This window comes from Lepisosteus platostomus, chromosome 1 (assembly GCF_059453375.1).
Source record: "Lepisosteus platostomus isolate fLepPlt1 chromosome 1, fLepPlt1.hap1, whole genome shotgun sequence".
NCBI lineage: Eukaryota > Metazoa > Chordata > Actinopteri > Semionotiformes > Lepisosteidae > Lepisosteus > Lepisosteus platostomus.
Genome location: NC_142611.1, coordinates 79,249,411 through 79,270,975, shown reverse-complemented (window position 1 = coordinate 79,270,975; position 21,565 = coordinate 79,249,411). Strand labels below are relative to the sequence as shown.

At 37.4% G+C, this 21,565-nt stretch overlaps 1 long non-coding RNA gene across 1 annotated transcript in view; it reads left to right on the top strand.

The window, feature by feature from the left end:
• Positions 1-2,086: 2,086 nt before the first annotated feature.
• LOC148678999 (uncharacterized) overlaps positions 2,087-21,565 on the top strand; it is a 54,866-nt gene continuing 35,387 nt past the window's right edge. Inside the window, exons 1-2 of the long non-coding RNA XR_015926511.1 lie at positions 2,087-2,203; positions 7,429-7,520. This is a non-coding gene — a long non-coding RNA (uncharacterized LOC148678999). The remainder of the gene's footprint in view (positions 2,204-7,428; positions 7,521-21,565) is intronic.

Here is a 21,565-nt window from a genome sequence, read left to right as displayed (position 1 = left end):
ATTTTTTTTTTTTAAAGCTGAGATATTTTCCTTGCTTCAGTCAGTGCGTTAGACAATAAATTCTGAAAAAGAGCTGTAATGCCCTTTGGCTTCAATTCATCCACAGACTGGTGTACATCTTGACTGAGAAAAATGGAGGTCATTAAGGTGTGATTTAGTTCTCTTTCCCCTGGTCTTGTACTCTCAATAGTTAGTTGTTGCAATAAAGGAACAGTATGGCAGCCTTTTGTGTGAACGGTTAGCTCTTGAGTGGTCATGATTTTTTTCTTTGCTTTGATGCTAAAGAAAATCAAAGAGTCTCAGCAGGGCTTTGTTTAATTGTCTTAAGGTTACGGTGGGCAAATTGATCTTTTTTGTTCAGAATCAAGTTTTTATTTGAATGTAATGAATTAATACATCCATTCAAAACAGGAGAGAAGTGGCTCCTGCTCACGAAAACCACACACACATATGTGCAGGAAAACATTCACTCATTCCAAACAAAGGACAATTCTCTTAAATTATTTTAATGATTTTTATGCCAAGGAGCTCCCAAATCCAAAGTTTCAACATCGTATAGCAATATAAGCACACAGGACAATTAATGTTACGAACAAGAGGAATTAATTCATAGCATCTAGCTCATTTGATAATTAGTAGCTAATTGATCTGAGGATCTCATCCAGTCATTTCTCCAAAGATGCCAGGGTATCGGCCTCAGCAACAGGGCTGGATAGCTTGTTCCAGCGCGTGCACTGACACTGCAGAGTGTGAATTGATAAACAAGGCACACCACTATCTTACCACAACGGGAACTAATAAGGGCAGCACTGCTCACCTGGCAGGGCAAGGTGCTGTCTATTAGCATGTCTTGTTGTCTATCAGACATGACAGCAAGGAACACCGTAAAAGTCATCAAAATCATCTGAGGCTTCTCCATCCCACAAGATTAAAGTGGATTTTCAAGACCCCGTCAAGACCTTGATAACTGTATAACTGATAAACAGCAGACAGAGACACTTGAAGCAGTCGCAATAAACATGCAGTACTTAAAATGATGCAACATCCACACAGACAGGCAGATAAAGGACAGATTATTGTTTTCAGTTTGTTGAAATATTTTAGAAATCTAAAAGCAGCACCACATAGGAAATACATATGTGTACATTTCTGTTATTTAATCATTTGATGGTAATAGCAGAAGCCCAGTCCAATTATTCTTAAAGATTCACCCAATTAGATCATGAGAAAATAACGTATTTGAAACTGTTTAACAAACTCATATTATCAAGTTTAAGCTTTTTGCTTGCTGGAAAAAATGTCTTTAAAGTTTACAAAATTAGGGAATTTTATTTCTTGTCTTAATGTTTTGCATGGGTATTACCATTCTTGCCACCTTGCAGCTCATAATCTGCAGAAACCTACAGAATAAGACCCACCCTCTGTAATTTGAGAATTAACATTAGAGATTATAGATAATATTGTTCTTATGCTTAAAATAGGTCGTTTAGTTTTTATCATTAAAGAAAGACAAGACATTATCTTGAGTACAATGTGCAGTATATACACATTCTCATAAAATATTATTTTTGTAAGCATTTTTCTAAGCTGTTTTATGTAATCAATCTGAATTCCTAATTCTTAAGAAGGGTGCCTCACAGATATGAATAAAGCGGCGGTAGGGCAGCTCCAGAGTTTGGGTTGTGATGCAGGTGTGGCCAGATTATGTACACCGTGTTACAGTACATTTGATCTTGCGGTAGAGTTGAAAAAACGACAGTTCGGCACTACTGTACGTCAAACCCCACTGCCGCCTACCTACGAAAACAATGTAAAAATAAAGGTTTTTGCGAGTGTCGTCTTCGTATCCCCGTGGTATTTGCTCTTTGAGGCAGCTCCTCTGCTCAGTGCTCGGTGCAAATGGGGGATCGCGAGAGTTCAGCCACCGGTTACCAACGGGTTGTCATTCTCTTCATCCAAACCGGTTACTCACTATCCCGAATACGCAATAAAGGGTTTGACCGCACTGCTGACAATGCTCATGAATCACCAGTGGTTTTTTATCCTGGTTTTGATGTGTTCTAGTCAGTGTTTAGTAAGCCAAATCTGAAAGCTGTGACCTGGAAGCTGGCCCTAACAAATGTTGTCTTGTCACTCTTTGTCTAATGAAGGTTCATGCAGTTGTAATACTAGTAGTACGAAGCTAACCAGCAAAGACTCACACGTGAGTATTCCATCGTCATCTTATTTACAGATCTGAGGCAACCTAACTGCAGAAAGCAGTACAACTACAATTTTTTATTTGTGTTATACAGTACATTATAAACCTCTTCTGGTTAGTCTAAAATTTCACAAGACAGAAAGGAGATTAAATCAGAAAAAAAATCAAATGACATGTTAGCAAGGAAAAACATGGAAAAGGGATAAAACTGTGAGGTAAAACTGCTAAACACATGCTACATGTGTCACTAGTTACTGTGAGAAAGACTTTATTTTTAAACACTGTGCTAAACCAACACCACTGAAATTACCAAAGAAATATGTTTTTTCATCACCCCTGAAAGCCCTAACCCTTTCCTGTTTGCTCCCGGGGTGAACTTTAACCCTTGTAATCTGAAAGAGTTCCTGCAGATATTGTCATCAGCTGCTCAGACCCCAGGGCTTTGCATGTCGATTTCTCACTTCTTTGTATCCTCTGCTTTGATTCTCTTAGTTATTTATTAGCTTGTTTAGCTAGTGTCCACAAAGGAAGTGGCACAAAAGCTAGATATGACCTAGAAACAGGACAATAAAATTGTACAGTCCAAGGGGAAAAAAAACTAAAATAGACACTTCAACCTTTTCTAAATACATAAATTCGTCATACAGTTTTTTATCCTAACCACATATCTGAGGTTATAGAATTATGTTTTGTAGGTTGGTTATTATGTAGTGTGAATTACTTGCAAACAACTTTGTGTTTTTTATGTGCAAGAGCCAGCTTTTGCAGATACCCCAGGTGTACTGAACTGTGGTGACAATTCAGACAAAAATGAATTCATAGAGGCCAAAGACCAAAACAACAACAGCAGCAACAGCAACAAAATAAAGTAGTTTTACAACTGGGATATAGAGAATGCTACAACCTGTGATTTTAGCAGCTAATGATTTATTTTTTACAGTACTTACCAATTTAATCAAATTAAATATTTGTAATAAAACCGAACAAAATCATATACCCAACACCAAACGAAACTTATGGTACTCTTTATGGATGTATTGGTGATATCTCGAGAATACAAATAACATATTGGATTTTGAATATTGATTCATTTTTTGCATCATTTTGACTAATTGATCATTCACCACCGATTGCGATACACTTGAGTGACTTTGACTGTCATATAAGCACTCAATCACCTCTTTAGTAGGCACTGGTCATGAGGTGCTTTAACTTGTTGAATGTCTAGTGAAAAAACAACTAAATGAAATGCAGAAAAGAAACCAAAATGCTTATCAACAATTTGGAACTGGTTATTTAGCAAACTAGATACATTTGCAGATCATACAAAAATGGAGTAAGTGGCAAGAACAGACACAGCAGCAAGGAAATTGCAAAAAGACTGAGACACTTGACGAAATGTGATTTAACATTGTTAAACGAAAACTGCTCCATAGCAGTGGCAGGAACAAACAAAATACATATCACATGGCTGATTCATAGCTGCAGGAAGTTATTATCAGAGGGATCTGGGTGTTTATGTAGATTCGTATATCCTCATTCAGACAATGATGTGAAACCATTAAAAAGATATAGAATGCTTGGGTGTATAGCAAAAAGTATGACATTTTAATTGGTGGAAGCTATACTCAAGTTTTACGATGCATTAGTAAAAGTTCATTTTGTGTTCAGTTATGTCACCATACCACCAAAAGGACATAATAGTTCAAATGGACATGTAGTACACAGAGAGTGTCAATGAAGAACAAGCAACACAATTGATTCTTAGTCTTGGGGAATTCTCATATATATATAAAGGTTAAGGGAGCTCATTATCTTCAGTTAAAGGAGATTGAGAGGAGACTTGTGTCAATTATATAAGATACCAAGGGATATAGACAGTATATGCCCAAGGATTATTGCATATTTAATTATAAGAGAAACAAAGACACAGGATCACAACTGGAGAATAAATGTATTTAGGATGAAAAATAGGAAACTGTTCTGGAACATCTGGAACAAGCTCAGAGCCGCACTAAGTTGCTGTGTTTTGCGAAACTGGATGAACTTTTAGATTAATTTAGTTACTAAGCTACCAAATGAAGAACATAAGCCAAGAGGTCTTCTCTTGTTTGCAATCATTCTTTTGTTCTTATGTAATACACCCTATGAAAACAACTGGTCCCCTAAGAAGGACTCTCTAGTAGTGGAGTTAAGTCCTGATTACAGGTAAATAAATGATTTGTACAATCTCCTTGGAGCTGCATGGCTAACATTGTCCAAAGAGTAAACTAGCTTCTGAAACCAGATGAGAACCCAAGTTTTCTGTTACAGGACCCTATAGTAGTCTACTTATTAGTGTTCATCATCCAAACTTGAAAAAAGATCCATGTTTACAGTATATTCATTACTGATACTGCATGTGTAAAACAGCTTAGTGAAGCAATGTCTACCTTTTCTGAAACCTTGTTTGCTCTAGGTAAGATTTTATTTCCAAATAGATGAACTTCAGTCTTAGTTCTGTATTTTCATGACCTATATCAGCTACACTGCTCCATCTTATCTATCTAATCTATCTAATTCATATCAGTGATCTTGACTTTGGTATTGAAAGCATAAGAAATGTGCAGGTGACACAAAATGGAAAGAGGTGGGAACAAGAACGTTTGGAATAGTCAAGAGACAAGAGACAGTTTTCAGGACAGTTGAGATTACTGCTGGATGAAAGGATTTCTATAACCCTTATCAGATGAGCAATGAGTGAGCATTTCTGATGTCAGGAGCTAATGGAAAATGGCCAGCAAAATGCTAAGATGAATAATACTGTAAGTGTAGAACCACTGGGAGTTCTGAGAAGGACACTAATGTCCTGTTGATATTGTTTTTAAATCCCCTCACATTTACTTGCATTATTTGCAGGTATCCCTGCACTTACTGAAGACAGGTACTGTATATACTCAAGGCTCCAAGTTAAGAATTCAGGATCAATAAAAGTGCCATGAAAAGAGGTCGTCATAAAATATGCAAATCACAGTGATCAGAATATGTAGAAGCAGAAGTTTTGCTTTTTTGCTCATTCCCTTTTTTAAGTATAAGAAGGGATGTTGCCTTTACAACACCACTTTGGAATTACAGTACCAAAAATATATATATATATGTGTATGGTGTAGCACATACAGTAACTCTTTCAGTTTAATTCAGATGCAGTGTGTCAAAATGAATACAGAGCTTATAACTAACAATATTTCGGAACAGACCTATATTTTAATAATAAAGTATCATTTTTTCAATGGAGGTGAAAAATGCTAAAAAGCTGTTTTACCAACAATAATAGTTTTGCCATTTCGAGGTTATTTAGCAACGCTCTGTATGCTCAGAGCAGCAGAGAGACCCGGACATACAGTGCTCTTAATAATTTGCGATACAAAGTTCTATTTGCTTTCGTTCTTTAATCTTTTTCTGTTTAATTTATTAATAGCACATACTGTACAGTATGAACACAGCACTGGATATTTTAGTGCACTATGTAATTGCCGGCCCGGCTTGTGTACCAAAAGAAACACAGCATGTATCCCTTTTATTATCTGGTAGCGATATACTGTAGGTGTGCAGAGGGTTTGAGGGTAAAGTCTACGTTCTTCCTGGATTACCAAGACCTACAGTATGAACACGTTTGTCCCTAACCGCCTGTGTCCTTTAAATTCACTAAACACGTCGCTGTCGCATCAATTTCAGTCCCTGGCGTTCTCCATTCACCGCTGGAAAAGCTGGAAAACTGGACATGGCGAGCGGATTATGTTGTTTAAATCAGTTTAGCTTGAAACATTAAAACGCTGGTTTCTCTTGAGAGCCAACTGATTTATTCTTTGGTGACCTAATATTGTGGTATGTGGTTAAAGTCATAATGTAGATTTTAGCCAGTTCAATTATTATAAATTAAAATTTAAAATAAATGTTTTTAAATATTTAAAAAATAGTACTGCTCTTTTCAGAGAATTCATCGTGTTTAATTGGTTCGAGTGTGGAGATGCGTCAACGTGGGCGAGGCAAAGGAACAAAAAAAAAAGGTTAGGAAGGGAAAGGGAAAGAAACACAAGGTTTTGGCTATAAATCCTGTGCAGCTGAAAGGTGTTTTTTTTTACAATCGTGGCAATTAACATGCAGGTACCTGAAGGGTTTATACTGTAAGTTTAAAGTAGCTTCCATTTCGAGTAAACAGTGGGTTTTCGTTACACTTGGCTGAAATCGCTCTATCATATTCCTGTTGTATTTTTTTTCTTTCGGTGGAAATATCTGTTTAAGTACACGAAGATGTTAATAAGAGACAGCAATGTATGCTCCCCCCCTCCTTTACCAATGAACATCACGAGTTAACTCCAAGATTTTAGCCTGTATCGGACGCGCTGTGTACTTGCAATCCTCATCTGCGAAACGTGATTTGAAATTTTCTGGTTTTTTTTTTCCACAACACAAAGCAACATCTGTGCTGAACAGAATTAATTGAAACATCAACTGTTTGTGACATTGCTAATTTATTCACAGTTAATGCCGCTGTACTGAGCTAACCATTATGGTTTGGAGGTGTCTGTTTGGCCGTGGCTTGTAAAACATAAAATAAACGCGTTGCAGGATTCAGATGAAGTGTTTTATTATTGACGAAATTCCAATTAACAATATGTTCTTTTACCTTACAGTGAATATATTATCTTTATGTTTTATCAGGATGGAGATTGTACTAATGCTGTACACCAACCCTACCCCATGTCTTGTAGTGACAGGAGTTAGTCCGCAGCACACGACGTGCTTCAGTCGATCGCTTTACATTTACATGATTATTCAGTATGATGCATTGGTGACCCGGACTATACTTGTAAATGTCTTTTCATATAAAAAAAAATATTTCGTTCAGTGCCAAATGATTATTTCAAGTGCCTATTGTGTCTCTTATTAAGAGATATCCGTTGTTTCTTTTCACTGATAGTCTGATAGCTAAGAGTAGTCGGTGCCAAAGCTGAATTTGCAGTTAAAAACGTGAAAGGGCAAAATGTCCTTTTCCTTGATTTCCTATGATGTTAGTGTTTGGGGAAAGAGCCAATACAATCTACTGGGTTTTCAAAACAGAATGACAATAACAAAACAGCAGACAATAGATTCAAATTGATGGAGCTGACAACACTGTCTCTCGGGCTGATACTTTAATTTCAGACATTGTTTTTTTTTCACACTTTCACCTGACTTTTCATCCACAGCTCAGACCTGTGGCAGCTGAAGACCTGCGGGTTGTGGGCTCAAACCCCGCTTGCTGTACTCTTGAGCGAGGTGCTTCACTCAGGTCGTCCCAGTAAGTGCCCTGCTGTCTAAATAGATCCCCAGGTCAGCATCGTAAACGAGAGTTCGTTCTCAACTCACTTGCCTGGTGAAATTAAAAGCGTAAAAAAAAGTCCTGATAAAAATTAAACCACCCCCTAAACACCTCCACAACCAGAGACGGAGACACCCCAGTGGCCAGTGAGATGGGGACTGCCATTTATTCTGGCTTAATCGGCCTGGAAATGCAGCTAACGGGATTTGACTCTTATCCACATGTGCATTAGGCGACCACTGATCTGTAACCATGCTCTGCTGGGCTATGCAATGGAGTCTCTTTTACCCAGTGATCTATTGCCGCCTTAACTCAGATGATCTATTGCATGGAACTGGCAGTAACGGATGAGAATGATTCGCTGGAAAAACTCTCTCATTTGTCTCTGTCGCAGCCGGTGAAATAAAGGAGATGTTAATGCAGGGAGACGGCACAGAGTGAGGATATAATTATATCTCTGTGTGTGCCTGCGCCCGTACTGTGTATGGGAGCATATTAGATACAATAAACCAGAGGCTCACTTTCTCTCCTTTCCTATCTTGCTCTTTGTCACTTTAATAATCTCTCTTACATTCCTGTTGTTTCTGGTTCTACATTATTGTGGAGTCTTTTTTTTACTTGGCTTTAATACATCACTACTTACCTAAGGATGGGAAAAGAAATTCTGTGACTGTTGACTGGATGGTACGAACACAAAGCAGAAAACTTTTCTCAAATGCAATTACCAAAGTAGAATGTTCAAGAAAGTACCGATTCCTGTGTTTATTTTCTCACGGTCGTCTGCTCACTCTCAGGAGTGTGGAGATGGTGCCATCGGCACAGTAAATGCACTGAGTTTTTTTCACTCGGCTCATATCAATAAAATATCCGCAATTCCAAACGGAAATAAGAAAGAACTGCAGATTGCAACAGTGCGGAATGGCAGAACAAGGCTGACACAAGATTTGAGATGGATGATGCTTGCATCAAAAGTTTTCAAACAAAATTGCATGTTAGATTGACATGCAAAAGAAAAACGATTCTCCCTTCTTGAAGACCCTGTGCTTTTGTTCTACCTAATTCAGTCCAAAAAGCAACAACGATGATTCCAGCAGTCACTTAATACCTCCATTTCCTTTTTCTTGCTCTGCAAATGTACTTTACTCTTCCCTGCTACTCTCGTAAAATGGCACAATTTTATCCTCTCGTGGGAGCTGTGAAGGGGATCGCCTCATTCAAAGCTGGACTGTATAGACTTACACCTGTAAGATTTCAACAAACGTCAAAACAATTTCCTACTCTGTTCATGTCTGGTTATCCTCCTAAGCACACTTTTCTTCTGAGGGACTTAAGGGTTAATGGGTTTTTCAAAGGATCACGTACTGATGTTTGCAATGAAAATAATTACGTAATGTTGGTGCAAATGTGGCAAAGTGTGGAAAACAGTGATTTTATATTCATATGGCTTATGCAATCCTCATAATAATCTCAACTAACACATACCAGTATATAAATTATCTATAGGTACCGGGAAATGCATAGCAAGATTCAAAAGTTAAATCTGATGTTCAAATTCCTCAACACGCTCTGAAGCAAGTGAGGCGAAGCTCTGTTGTTGCTTTTAAACCCTTATTTATGCAGTGTTAGCCTGCAGTACTCCTTCTTCAGATATGCTCACATGTGCTTACATCTAGAAATGTCATAGATTCAGAACCTGATGACATGGGCGGCCAAGCCAGTATTCCATGGATTTCAGGGAAACTGTGAGAAAAAGTTCAAATGTCAAAGCAGAGGCTTCAGTCAGAACTTCATGAACTTCAAATTCCCCATCTTATAACTGGCACTACAGAATTTGAAATTCCTTTCAATTGTGTTATCAGCTTCAATAATATGGCTGGGTGGCTTGTCCAGAGCCCCACAACCTTTTAAATAATTTCCCCCATGAAAATGAGTTTTCATTTGTGATCTCTGGTTTGTGTTTCCCTGTTGATTTTGGGGAAAAAAATTAATTGAGTCAACTTTGTCGGTGCCTTTGAGGCTTTTAAGTACATGATTATAATCCCTTTAAAATCTTCCAGTGGGATTAAACAGATTGTCTTTGGTTAAGCAAATGACAAAACTACTAAATTATTTTCCAGTTGCATTTTAAAACATTTTTTTAAGTTTAAGATGAGTGCATGCCAAACCAAAATAAATCTTCAAGGTCATGAGAGTTTGGAATTAAATTTTGATATTGAACTAATTCAAGGGAATTTTCCTGCTCTTTCTTAATTGTTTTTCCAATTTCCCAATCACAGTCAGTGTTTCGGGATTTTTTTAAACTCCTCATCACCTTGAATATATTGAGTCCTCCCACATTTCATACAAGCATAAAGCTTATAAAGCTACAGTAAATCAAGGTGGAACCTTTATGAAATTTACATTGCTACAGAATTAACAAAAATTAGAGTCTACCTTGTCAATGACAAGCAGAAGGAAGATATCGGTGACAATGGCACTGTGACAGCATTTGGACGCTAGAGGATTGATCGTGTATCCCTCTTCATCTCAGGAACTAGAGCAGGAGATGTTAGGAATGTCAAATTCATACACTTTGCAAACAGCTACTGACTACGAGTAATCAATTAAAGTAATTGACTAAGTGTTGAAATCCAAATGCTCCCAACATGTAGTAGTTCTGGATTGTGTTTAGTTCTTATGAAATATTTATCTTACTGCACATACTGTACTGCACAATCAAAAAAAAGTGTCTATATGCTTTAAAAACACATACACTTAAGCTTTGATGAATCTCTGACCTTTGCTCAATATAAGATTCATTCCGCAGGACACACAGGTGAAATGATAGCTACAGAAAGGTTCTGTGGAGATCATTGAAAGAATAGACTAGGAAACTGAGTCTCCATACTGTGTGACCTCCCCTGGATTTTCCGCTCTGTTTAAATCGAGTTAGATTTGTTCTCTCTGCGTTTCATTTTTCAGTGTCTGATAAATGCCCCGGCCTTCTAGTAATTGGATTGCAGCTCTAGGCAGCTTAGAGATTATCGCTGTGGAGAGAAACGTTTGTAAAGTCAAACTGTGAGCACATATTAACACAAAAAAAGGCAAACCTTGCAGTTTTGGGTTTGAGTTTTCATTGATCAATTAAGCTAAATCAAGAGTGAAATTATAAAGGAACGCTCCTCTGCCACTGGGAAAATATACATAACCATACAAGGAATAGGCTACGATAGAAGAACAGATACAAGTCAGATAAGGCCATTCAGTCCATATAACTCATTTGAGAGGTCTGAATACTTTAATCAGGTCCCCTCATAGTCTTCTCTGTTCACGACTTCAGTTCCTTTCAATCTGTCAATTTGAACATGGGAATGTATCTGGTTGCTCTTTTCTGGACTTATTCCAGAGCATCAGTTTTTTTTGTACCAAATTGACCAAAACTGTATATTCTAAATGACGTTTTATTAGTGTATGTTTTTGCTACTTGCATGTAATATTCTGAATTGTGTGCTGTTTGCCTTGTTTTGAATTTCATCTGAATCCTTTTACATTTCTTTTGCTGCATCAGCAGTGTTTGCTAAATCTCACATTTCGGTCTTATGTGCAAACCTGATTAATTTACAAACTAAACTACCATCTAGATGCTGTAATACAGATCCCTATGGCATTCTATTAATTATATCTTCCCAACTGGAGCATTCACCCTTTATCTGTGCTCTTTGTTTTTTGTTAACAAGTTTTCAGTTCAATTACCCTAAATGCATATCTCTAATAGATTAAAATGTAATCTCTAATACATGATATACTATCTGGGTGTCCATTATTTGTTGCTACTGTACAGTAGTTAAAAAAACATGTTACTCAGATGTCAATGTTTCCCATTGAGCATAAATGTTATACAGTAAGATTTTGTATTTTGTAATGGAGAAAGAGGGAAAAACCCCACCCATTAATGCATACAAGTATATAAAAAAATACTGTTGTGACTGAGGGGGAAGCATAATTTCAGCAGAGTTTAGCAATGTTCTCTTCCCATCTCGATTGCCTTACCCAAGAGATTTCGGACACATCTTATTGTTCAGGCGATATTGTCCTTGCTGTCCTTGGGCTAGGTTGCAAGCAAGCTTGGGGGAAGACACAGATGAACAAAGAGTGTTCCTAATAATTCACTTGTATTAATTAACACCATAGTCTTTAAGATGCTCATAATAAAGAGTAAGTATTCAACAGTGACTGGAATATACAAGTGATGAATAGAGCAGGACATGCTAGAAGAGGACAGGAAGCTGAATGGTAGGAGAGCTCCTTTTTCTAAAACAGACAGGTAAGCAGGTTCTGTCCAGGTATAACAATAGATCAGTATTTCAGAATCAATTGGACAGTACAAATGTCCAAAGAGCATTTTTACAAAGTAGAAGAAAGATGTTCTTGTGGTGTTTCTAACCTGACAAGAACACTTCAAATGGCAAGGTGAAATGTAACATCTAACATCTTTTAGCTGCTGTTAAGGCTTTTATTTCACTCCTATAATCAGTTCACTGTGAAACCCAAGTCCGTGCTGGAAATCTGACCAATTGGAAAAATACTTTGAACAGGGGTGGAGAAAATCATGGAAATACCATGCAATATATTAATATTTATTAGCTAATAAGGAGTTGCCCTTTGTCTTCAGCACAGCTTCAGTCCTTCTTGGGGTACTGTTATACAAGTTTTGAACTGTTTCTATTAGGATATTGGACCATTCTTCAAGGAAGCTCCCAGTTCTTTGAGAGGCGAAGGAGGCGGAAAATTATTTTGCTCTCTGTGTTCTTAAACGTCCCATGAAGTTCAGTGATGTTTAGATCTAAATCTGATTACTTGTGTGCATTGGGGCATTATAGTCTTCGAATATGGGAAAATATGAATGAAACAACGTTTGCACTATAGGATGCAGCTGGTTGCCTAAACTGGCTTTGTAGTCCTAGTATGTATTCAGATTAGAAATAATCTGAGCCAGTGACCCCCTCAAGACGACTGCTCCCACCGTGACAAATACAGCACTATGTTTAATAGGGAGATACAGGCAGTGTGGGCTGAAGGCTTCCTTTGCCTTTCCCCAAACATAAACCCATTCCGATGTAGGGAAAAGAGTCAAAGTTGACTCATCAGAAAATATTACTTTCTTCCACTGCTGACAAGTCCAGGTTTGGTGCTCATTACACCAGGTTTTGCATTGTGTTTACGAATGACAGCCATACCACAAGTATTAGCTTTGTGAAGCTCATGATATACAGTTTTTGTTGAGACTGGGTCACCAATTCAGTGCTGTGGTAGTTTCTGAGGCTGTTGCATTCTGGTTTAGGATAACACCTGTCCTGTTATTTTTCCATCAATCCCAGTCAGTGAGCTTGGACTTGCAACCACTGTTCCTCTTTCCTGATGCTGTATTTCATCATGATTTTCTACACTGTTCCCCTTGATGTATTAAATAATTTGATCTTTTCTGTGACTGACACACATCGTTCATGTTACTTTAGAAACTCACGTATTGTCGAAGTCCTTTTTCATCAGGTGTTTCTAGTATTGTGTCCACCCCCTGCACATACAGTACCACGTATGTAGCAAAGGCTCCAGCTCTGTGTAGCACCCTGAGTAAATCTCAGATTACGTAGATAAAAACAGTTTTTTTTAAAGGTTTTACACAGTTAAGGACTTGAAAGATTTGTTTATTGACTACAGCAATGAACTATTACTTCCCTCCACACTTTCACAGCTTTTATGCTCTTGAGACTTAAAACACTCTTTGGCCTTTTTTCAGTTTCCAGAAACAAGGCTCCGAACACTGGAAGACCATGCACCTAGACCATATTAGATTTTAGGGACAAGTAAAGATTAATTGCACATTGAATGGTAAAAAGAAAGTAGATAAATCTGGAAAGCCAAAGGATGCTCCACAGCTGAATTATTCTGTGTTTTTTTTTTACTTTCCAGCAAGAAATTGGCTTCTTATGTGTTTTGTCGCTTTTTATAGAAATAGATCCTAACCTAAACCTATAAAATAAAATGACTTATGGAAAAAGAGAAACACTGTTTATGTGTGAACCGTACTGTTAATTAAACCACACCGCAGAATATGAATTCACAAAATAAAAAATGAATTGCCTCTCCAGAGAAACTATCATTTTTAATGTTCAAGCTAAAATGATTCATCAGGCAGATTTACAAGTCAGTCTAGAAATCTTAAAGACCTATTTTATTCACTTGCTTTTAATTTACTGAACTGATTTATGTGCACCCTCCTTGATGTTTTTTCTTTGTCTTGTTTTATGGAAGAGCACCTTGAGCCGATGCTGAAAATTATGATTATTAATACAAGCACAGGGTCCCTTCACGTCCTCCCTCATAATCTTTGTTTTTATTTTCCACAAGCCACTTTAAATAATAAAATAATTTCAATTTCAATAATAAGATGTAGCACTTCTGTGTTTGAGCAAACTCAATCTATTGAATTATCAGTGTTGTTTTGCTACCCCTTCTGAAGCATTTCAATGCTTTCAATATTTCAAAATTCAACAGTTTACACAATATTTCAATATGCGTGAGCTATTTTGTGTGTTTTAATCTCCTGCGCCCTTTTTAACATAAAAGAGAGGTGAAAGTCTGGTGCAGAAAATCAAAAAGGCTCACGTCTAGACAGTATTGATTTACAAAGATGTTTGATACATTACTTCCCCATTCTCTTTTGCTGAATGCTGAAAAGGAGAAGTACATACTGTACAAGCATTAAAGTATGGGGACTAAAGACTCAAACATTTATCAAATCAATTGAGCACTTGAGATGAGTGTGTTTGATTTCAATTGCCCAGATGCCGAAACAAATGTTCAAAGTGAGTTAAAAATCAGTTCTCAGAGAGTTAATAAAGTGTAATGTTTTAGTTTTACAGTGTGTACAGTGTAGTATACAGTATATTACTTACGGTCCACTCAAGATCTTTCAGTGACTTAAAGTTATTGTGTAATTTATATACTATAAGATCCTATAATGTATTGGTTTAATTTAGATACTACATGATGGAATTTGACAACTTCTTTGTTGCATTTTTTGTTGCTTTATTGTGTGTAGGAGAATCCAAACGTTTATTAAAAAAGAATGGAAACTGACAGCAAAATGATCAACAATTTAGAACTGGATGATGTCCAACCGCGAAACTGCACTGTACAGTATGTTACAGTAGATTTAAGGTGTTAGGTCTTTGGATTTAATATATACTGTATGTTTGGTACAACTACGTAATCTGTCATGACAAAGACATAGATTTGGATTGTAGAAGTTAAAGTGCAAAAGAGGGAGAATAATTAACTAATTAACGTATTTTCCAACATTTGTATAAAAGACATGTCTAGTTTTGTTGTAGTTACAGAAAATAATATTCATCATTTTTTTCTCTTTTGTATGTTATCTTCAAAAATACTATGTGCTCCAGTAAATTAACTAACATCTCTTAGCCTGTAATATTCTAGAATTTGGCATGAGTTCAAAGTCACATTCAAAGTATAATGTTGCAGAAACAGCAACATTAAGAACAATGACTAGGTAGTATTTTTCCCAAATGCAGACTTAAATACATTGTGGAGTATTTCTGTCAGTGGCAATACATATAATGAAGCAGAAAGGAAATGGCACCTACAATGCACATTAATCTCCCCCTTGATTATATTTAACAAAAAACAATGTCAAGAATGATTAGAGTAGTTCTTTATTTTCACATACCCAAGTAACATTTTAAGAGTGCTCTAGATGCTAATGTGCTGAATTAACTTTGGCATTCAAGATATCCAATGCATTTCAAACTATATTTTAGAACTGTATCTAAAAACATTCAAATGTAAAGACTATTTACAAGCCTCTAAATACAGTAATGCAGGTCATTACTATGAAGGAGTTCCAGGAGGCGCTCCTTAAACCAAGCAATGAAAACTCTCTCAGGAACATGATGAACTGAGTTTTTTAATTGCATAGGTGATCACAGTTGCAGTCAAAATCCCAAATTAAACACAAAGACGTATTAATAGTGGGCAACATGGTGGTTGTACTTGCAACACTGGGGTCCTGGGTTCAATTCCAGCCCTAGGGTACAGGCTGTGTGGAGTATGTGCACTTTCCTTGTGTTTGGAATGTTTTCTTCGGGGTGCTCTAGTTTGAGGGGGTGCATGTTTATGTCTGTATGTTTGCCCTGTGATGGACTGGTGCTCAGTCTGGGGTGTACCCTCTCTTGTGCCTGTTGCTAGCTGGGACAGGCTTTGGCATCATTTGGAAAATGAATGGATGGAAAAATTAATAGTCACAAAAATGCAATTAATCTTCTTTGAAGCACTTGTATTTTATTTCTAAATGTAAGACTACAAGACTACTTCCAATATTTCATCAGATAGTTTGGTTCACTCTTGGTTTCATTAGACTGACCCTATGCTGCCGGAACTGTGCAGAATGGTTTCTGTGCATTGACAACATTTACTTCTCTCTGCCTTCTGTTTGATGTGAACAAGGACAGTCTGACTGTAGGTAACAGGCATCTAATGTTGTTAAATCTAATAAATTCTGCCTGGTGGAGTTAAAAAGGAAACTTAAATAACATCACAAATATTAAATTATTCTCTGTCACTAAAGTTAGTGACTAACTTCTCATTCTCTGTCACTAAAGTCCCTTTGTTGCCCAAATACCTGATTTTTGGTTCTTCAAGGAGAAATTCAGTGGTAGTGGTTGGATGAGGGTTTCTGGCTACTGTATATTTCTCTTCGTCTCTGCTGCTGAAATGTTATATTTCTGTCAGTGTTGTCTGTTTTTAATCTGTGTGCTACTCATCTGTGTTGTCTAGACACTGGTCTCAAGTCTAGCCTTACAGCAAAGGTGCGAACACCTTATTATCCACTTTTTATAGTGACCCCACAAACTGTGGGACTGGTGGGGTGAGTTACTTTCCAAAATAAACTGTGATAATTATTATAAGCATTTTAAAGACCTTCCCATACCAAGGAATAATATATAATGTACTGCATCCTGCACTGTGCTGTACATATACTGTAAGCAGTCCCTGGAGATACAGGTATATGAAAAATTCACTTTAAAGTAGAATGGAAAAAATGAATCTAAATTGAAACATTTGCACAATGTTTAAGGAGTGGGTGACAACCATCAGATGTGGGTGCTGAGTTTGAAGGTGTCCAGTATGTAGGAGTTACATTTAGTCATTTAATAATTAAGGAACATGCCTTACTAAGCAAATGAGGCAGCAGATTAAAGGAAATAGTGTTGGAAGAAAGATGGGAGAGTCATATTTTTAGGCTGCTAATTCAGCTGTGATAGCAAATGTTGCTTTTGTTCTACGAAGAACTATGAGAGAAGTAACACCTCACTTACCCCTCACTCCCTACCTCACTTTGAGAGCCATCTCGAACACTCTTCTGTGTTTCTGGTAGCACTCTAGCATAATGGATTGGTGAATCTGTCTGCTGCTAATGCATTCCTTCATAGAAAGGAGGAGCTTGGCACTGGCTCCTCCTGGTCTCTGAAGACCGGTCGAGAAGGAAAAGCAACTTGTTAATTATGTACTTGGCAAGCTCGGCTCAGACTGACAATTTGTTATAGGAATTATTAATGAGCTGTGGCTGCTGCAGTTTTGACGTACCTCAGTAATCTTACAGTGCCTCGAGCAACCATTTACCTCTGTTGCCCTCAACTAGAACGTATACTTTTTGTGCCTCGTATTTTATAATTCCTTTGCATGTCTCGCTCAGGGATTTGTCAAGGACATTTTGGACTTCTTAGACTAGACTTTCTTAGTTAACAGCCTGTACTTTTTCAGCACAATTTAGATAAGAATCTGTCAGCCATTAGATGTCCCTTGTAATAATATGAAATAATTCACAGCAGAATGTTACAAAATAAAGTTTGATTTAACTTCTAATAGCCACTATATCACTGTTGTATCTCATACCAGGGTTTAGAAGTAATCAGCCTTAGAAGGCTACACAGCCAACATGGTGTGTCTCTTGTCATGCAATAAGCCTGTTACTTTGCAGCCTATGCTCATAGTTCACACACACTCACATCAGGGCTAATTAACCTACCGGAATTATTATCTGTTTCAGACTATGATAGACAGCCACATCAACTTAAATTAAAGATTCTCAATGCACAGTACCACTCCCCCAAAAAAAATATTGATGATAATTTTAGAACTCAAAAGTACTTGTATATGTATTTTGTCTTACAGAGGTTAACTAACACACGGTATTAGTAATAACAGGGACTAATCACAAGCTTGCTCTCCACTCCTCATTATGGTTAATTATGGGAGGAACAGCAGATGATCACTGGTTTGCTATTCTTTTCAGATCCTTTTAGAGGTACAGGAAAAGTACACTTAACATGAATATCAAGAAATGAAAGGAAATTGGATGAAATACAAAATTATTATTTAGCTAAGGAAGAATTCAACAGCATGCCACAGGAAGCAGAAGAACAAAATCTATAGTATGTTCATTAATAAAGCAATATTGCAAAAGGGCATTTTTAGGGTACTAGAAACACTTGAAATTCTTTAATTTCCAGGGCTAGCTATCCTACCAAATGTACCTGTTACAGAAGAAACAATAGTGGCAGTAGATTCAAGTCATTATCATGTTGAAAAACAAACCCTTCACTGAAAACCTTGATATAATTGATAACTATATAGCTATTTGTCCATTATATGTGTATCTTCTTTTTTTACTGTATGATCTGCTTATTTACCATCAAGGGTTCTCAAAGCCTTAATATGACCAATTCCAAGGTTTATTTCTGTAAGTGTTACACAGCTTTGTTAATAATCTCTAGTTTTCTCCACAAACTCCGTTTGAAGCGGAACATTACAACTACTGTTTCACATTACACTCTTCCTCACTGACTGGTCTTTATGGTTAAGCTGTCAGAAGGATAACTGCTCTGTTTGAGTGGGGAACTGAAACCAGCAGTAACGTGCATACTCATTAGCCTTGGTTTTTAAAACATCAGAACGTAAGAACTTACAATGAGAGGACTCCCTTCTGCCAACCCCCCTTGCTCATTTTGTTGTTAATGACCAATGGATTCAACTATGTCATCTAGCTACTTCTCAAAAGAAGCTGAAGTCGGCTTTAGCAACGAACTGTAGCCGAGTAGCTTGTTGCAGACTTCCACTGCACTTTGTATAAAAACATGCTTCCTGTGGTCAGTTTTAAATGCACTTCCCCCTCGTTTTCATTTGTGTCCTCTGGTTCATGTTTCAGTGTTCACCTCGCTCATACCTTTAAGGAACTTAAGAAATATTTTACCCTGTCAGTGTAGGTCGTCCCTTTCAGACCAAAATATACCGTGCTACTCTCCTCTGAATTAATTTCAGGGCAGCAAAATATTTTTTTATGACATGGAGATGAAGACTGTACAAAATGAGGTCTTTATTAGTGGATTAAATAGTGCATTTAGCAATGTTATTATAACATCTCCTGATTTAAATTCTACAATTGACTGGTCATACTGACATTCTGTTGGACTTTACAATCAGTCAGCCCTGTCAGCTTAGTGTTTCACTCTTTTACGTTTAGACATGTTAACTTGTGTAAGTTGGACTAGTGAGGCCCCACAGAGATATGACTGCCACCACTCACAAGAGCCCCAGCGTCTCTGCCATGCCACTGCTTAGACAGTGGAGAATTCCACTGTGCCAAAAGATCAGGTGCCCTGCCAATATAGAGCTATCCAAGCTGCTAAGGGATTCTGACATTGTAACAGGCTGATATCAGCTGTTAGGTAAGTACATAAGAACAGGTACAAACCAGAAGAGGGCATTAATTCATCTAGCTAATTGATAAATTACTATCTCATTCAATATTGGCTTCGACAACATGGCAGTGTAGCTTGTTCCATACTCTCAAAACCTTTGGGTTAGTATGTGGTAGATCTGTCACAGTGTGTCAGCACTCTCTGACAATACTGCAGTATAATACTGTGGATCACATTTATTACATCTTCCTTTCTCTTCCTAACCATGAGCATTCATTTACTGCATATTTCTCTACTGTTTTTCTTGCTCCCCACTTAACGGGGAACAGCAATGCTATTTCTATATTTCGGGGTTAGAAAGAATCAGCATTGATGAGTGCATTTCAAACCACACTAAAAGTAAAATGTACAAAGTCACTTGTTAAACCTCCAATTTATACCACAAAATAGACAAAAGTTTTGTGTATGCGCAGCGCGATATTCTGTGATTTAGAACGAGGTAACCAAACTTCCAGTGATGGATTTGCCAACAAATACTGCTTACTTGTTAACTTTGCATGCAGCTCACGTTGGAACAATTCTTGTGAAATGTCTGCTGCACAACCTGTCCTTATTCACTCATATATCACATGACATTAATCATTACAGTGACTAGTGAGCAGGAAAGGCAGCATCACGCCAGTCCGTGGGAACTCTCACTTTCTCCCGTGGCTAGACCAGGGGTTTGCAACAACATGACGACACACAGTACTTTCACAAAGTTAATATTTTTTGTGCTTAATTCAAAATTTGTAAAATGTCTCTGTACCGTCAATGAAATTAATTTGTCACCGAGATTTAATAAATGGTCTGAGAAATTGCGACTGCAGTTTGCAAGATATAGGAGCAGACTGCTTTACTTATTAGCTGTTATCTTGTCCCAGTTTCCATATCTGTCTTTTCACATCAAGAGCTGAAACTGTCTTCTGCCTGAGACAGAAATGTACAATAGTTACATTTAATGGGAAACATAGTCTTATATCCTGCCTAACAAACTACCTAACATCATTGTACTTTGTGAACAAAAACGCTCAAATACTGTATAACAAAATATTAGAATAGTCATGATCTTGGTTCTAACACGTCTAAATAGAACATGAGCGTCGTTCATGACAAAAGATTGATAGGATTAAGTTCTATAGGAGCAACTGGTTAGACTGCTTTGCCTCAGAAGAAATTAAAGAGCATTCAAAGAGGAACTGTAGATAGTGTTCTGGACTGTGAAGGTCGTGGGTTCAAAGCAGTTAGAAAGTTGTGGCTTCAAACTGAAGGTGAGACATTGCTGCTAAGCATGGTACTTCACCTGAATTGTCCCACTAAAATACCCTGCTGTATAACGGAGTGCAAACATCAATTGTTTTAGATAAAAGCATCTACTGAAAAAATCAGCAAGTAAGATAATACAGCATATATCAAAATTTAAAATGTTAAAGTGAAAATTACTTCTTATATTTAAACTGCAGTTGTTGCAGTTATGTTGTTGCAGATACTGGTTGATTAATCTTGCCAGCAATCTTGGATTCACACATTGTGTCACTATGTTTCGGCTCACAACATCCACCTCTGTACCCACGCAGGGAGAATGAGGAAGAGCTCTGGCTTACCTGCCCATCAAATGACTTGTCATTTCACACACTATAAGCTTTGTTGTGAAACCCAGGTGTTTAATACTATTTCCCTTCCCTTGCTGATGTCACTGTGTGACCAGGGTTAAGGGTTTTACTAAGAGAGAGCACTGAACCCACCGAACCCTAGTGTGTTGCTGCTTGGGGAATCCTAATTACAGTCAAGCTAGTGACGTGATCCAGGCACTTCGCAAAGTCTGGATCAATGAGCTCAACTTATGCTCGGAGGAAACATTTTTACCAGTGAGTTTCGGGAGCCTCCAAAAACTTGTGAAATTGTAAGTATGACATTTTAGCTTTGTCCACAATGCCCCACACTTGAGCGCCTTCTGAGATCAACAGTCAGTCATCAGTTCTTCTTCTTTTTTATTTTGAGAGAGAGAGTAAAGAGGAGTTCAGGTTTGGCCTCCATGCCACTGCCTTGCTAATTGGAACCAGGATCTGTAAAAATGGGAACTTTAGTAAAACATGCAGTAAAATTCTGAAGGGTAACCATAAACTAGACAAATTCTTTCATTCCTTTGGAAAGGGACTCTTGACTGAAACCCCCGCTTGAATTTTTACGAGGACCCCTGGGTTCAACAGTAAACCCGTTAATATA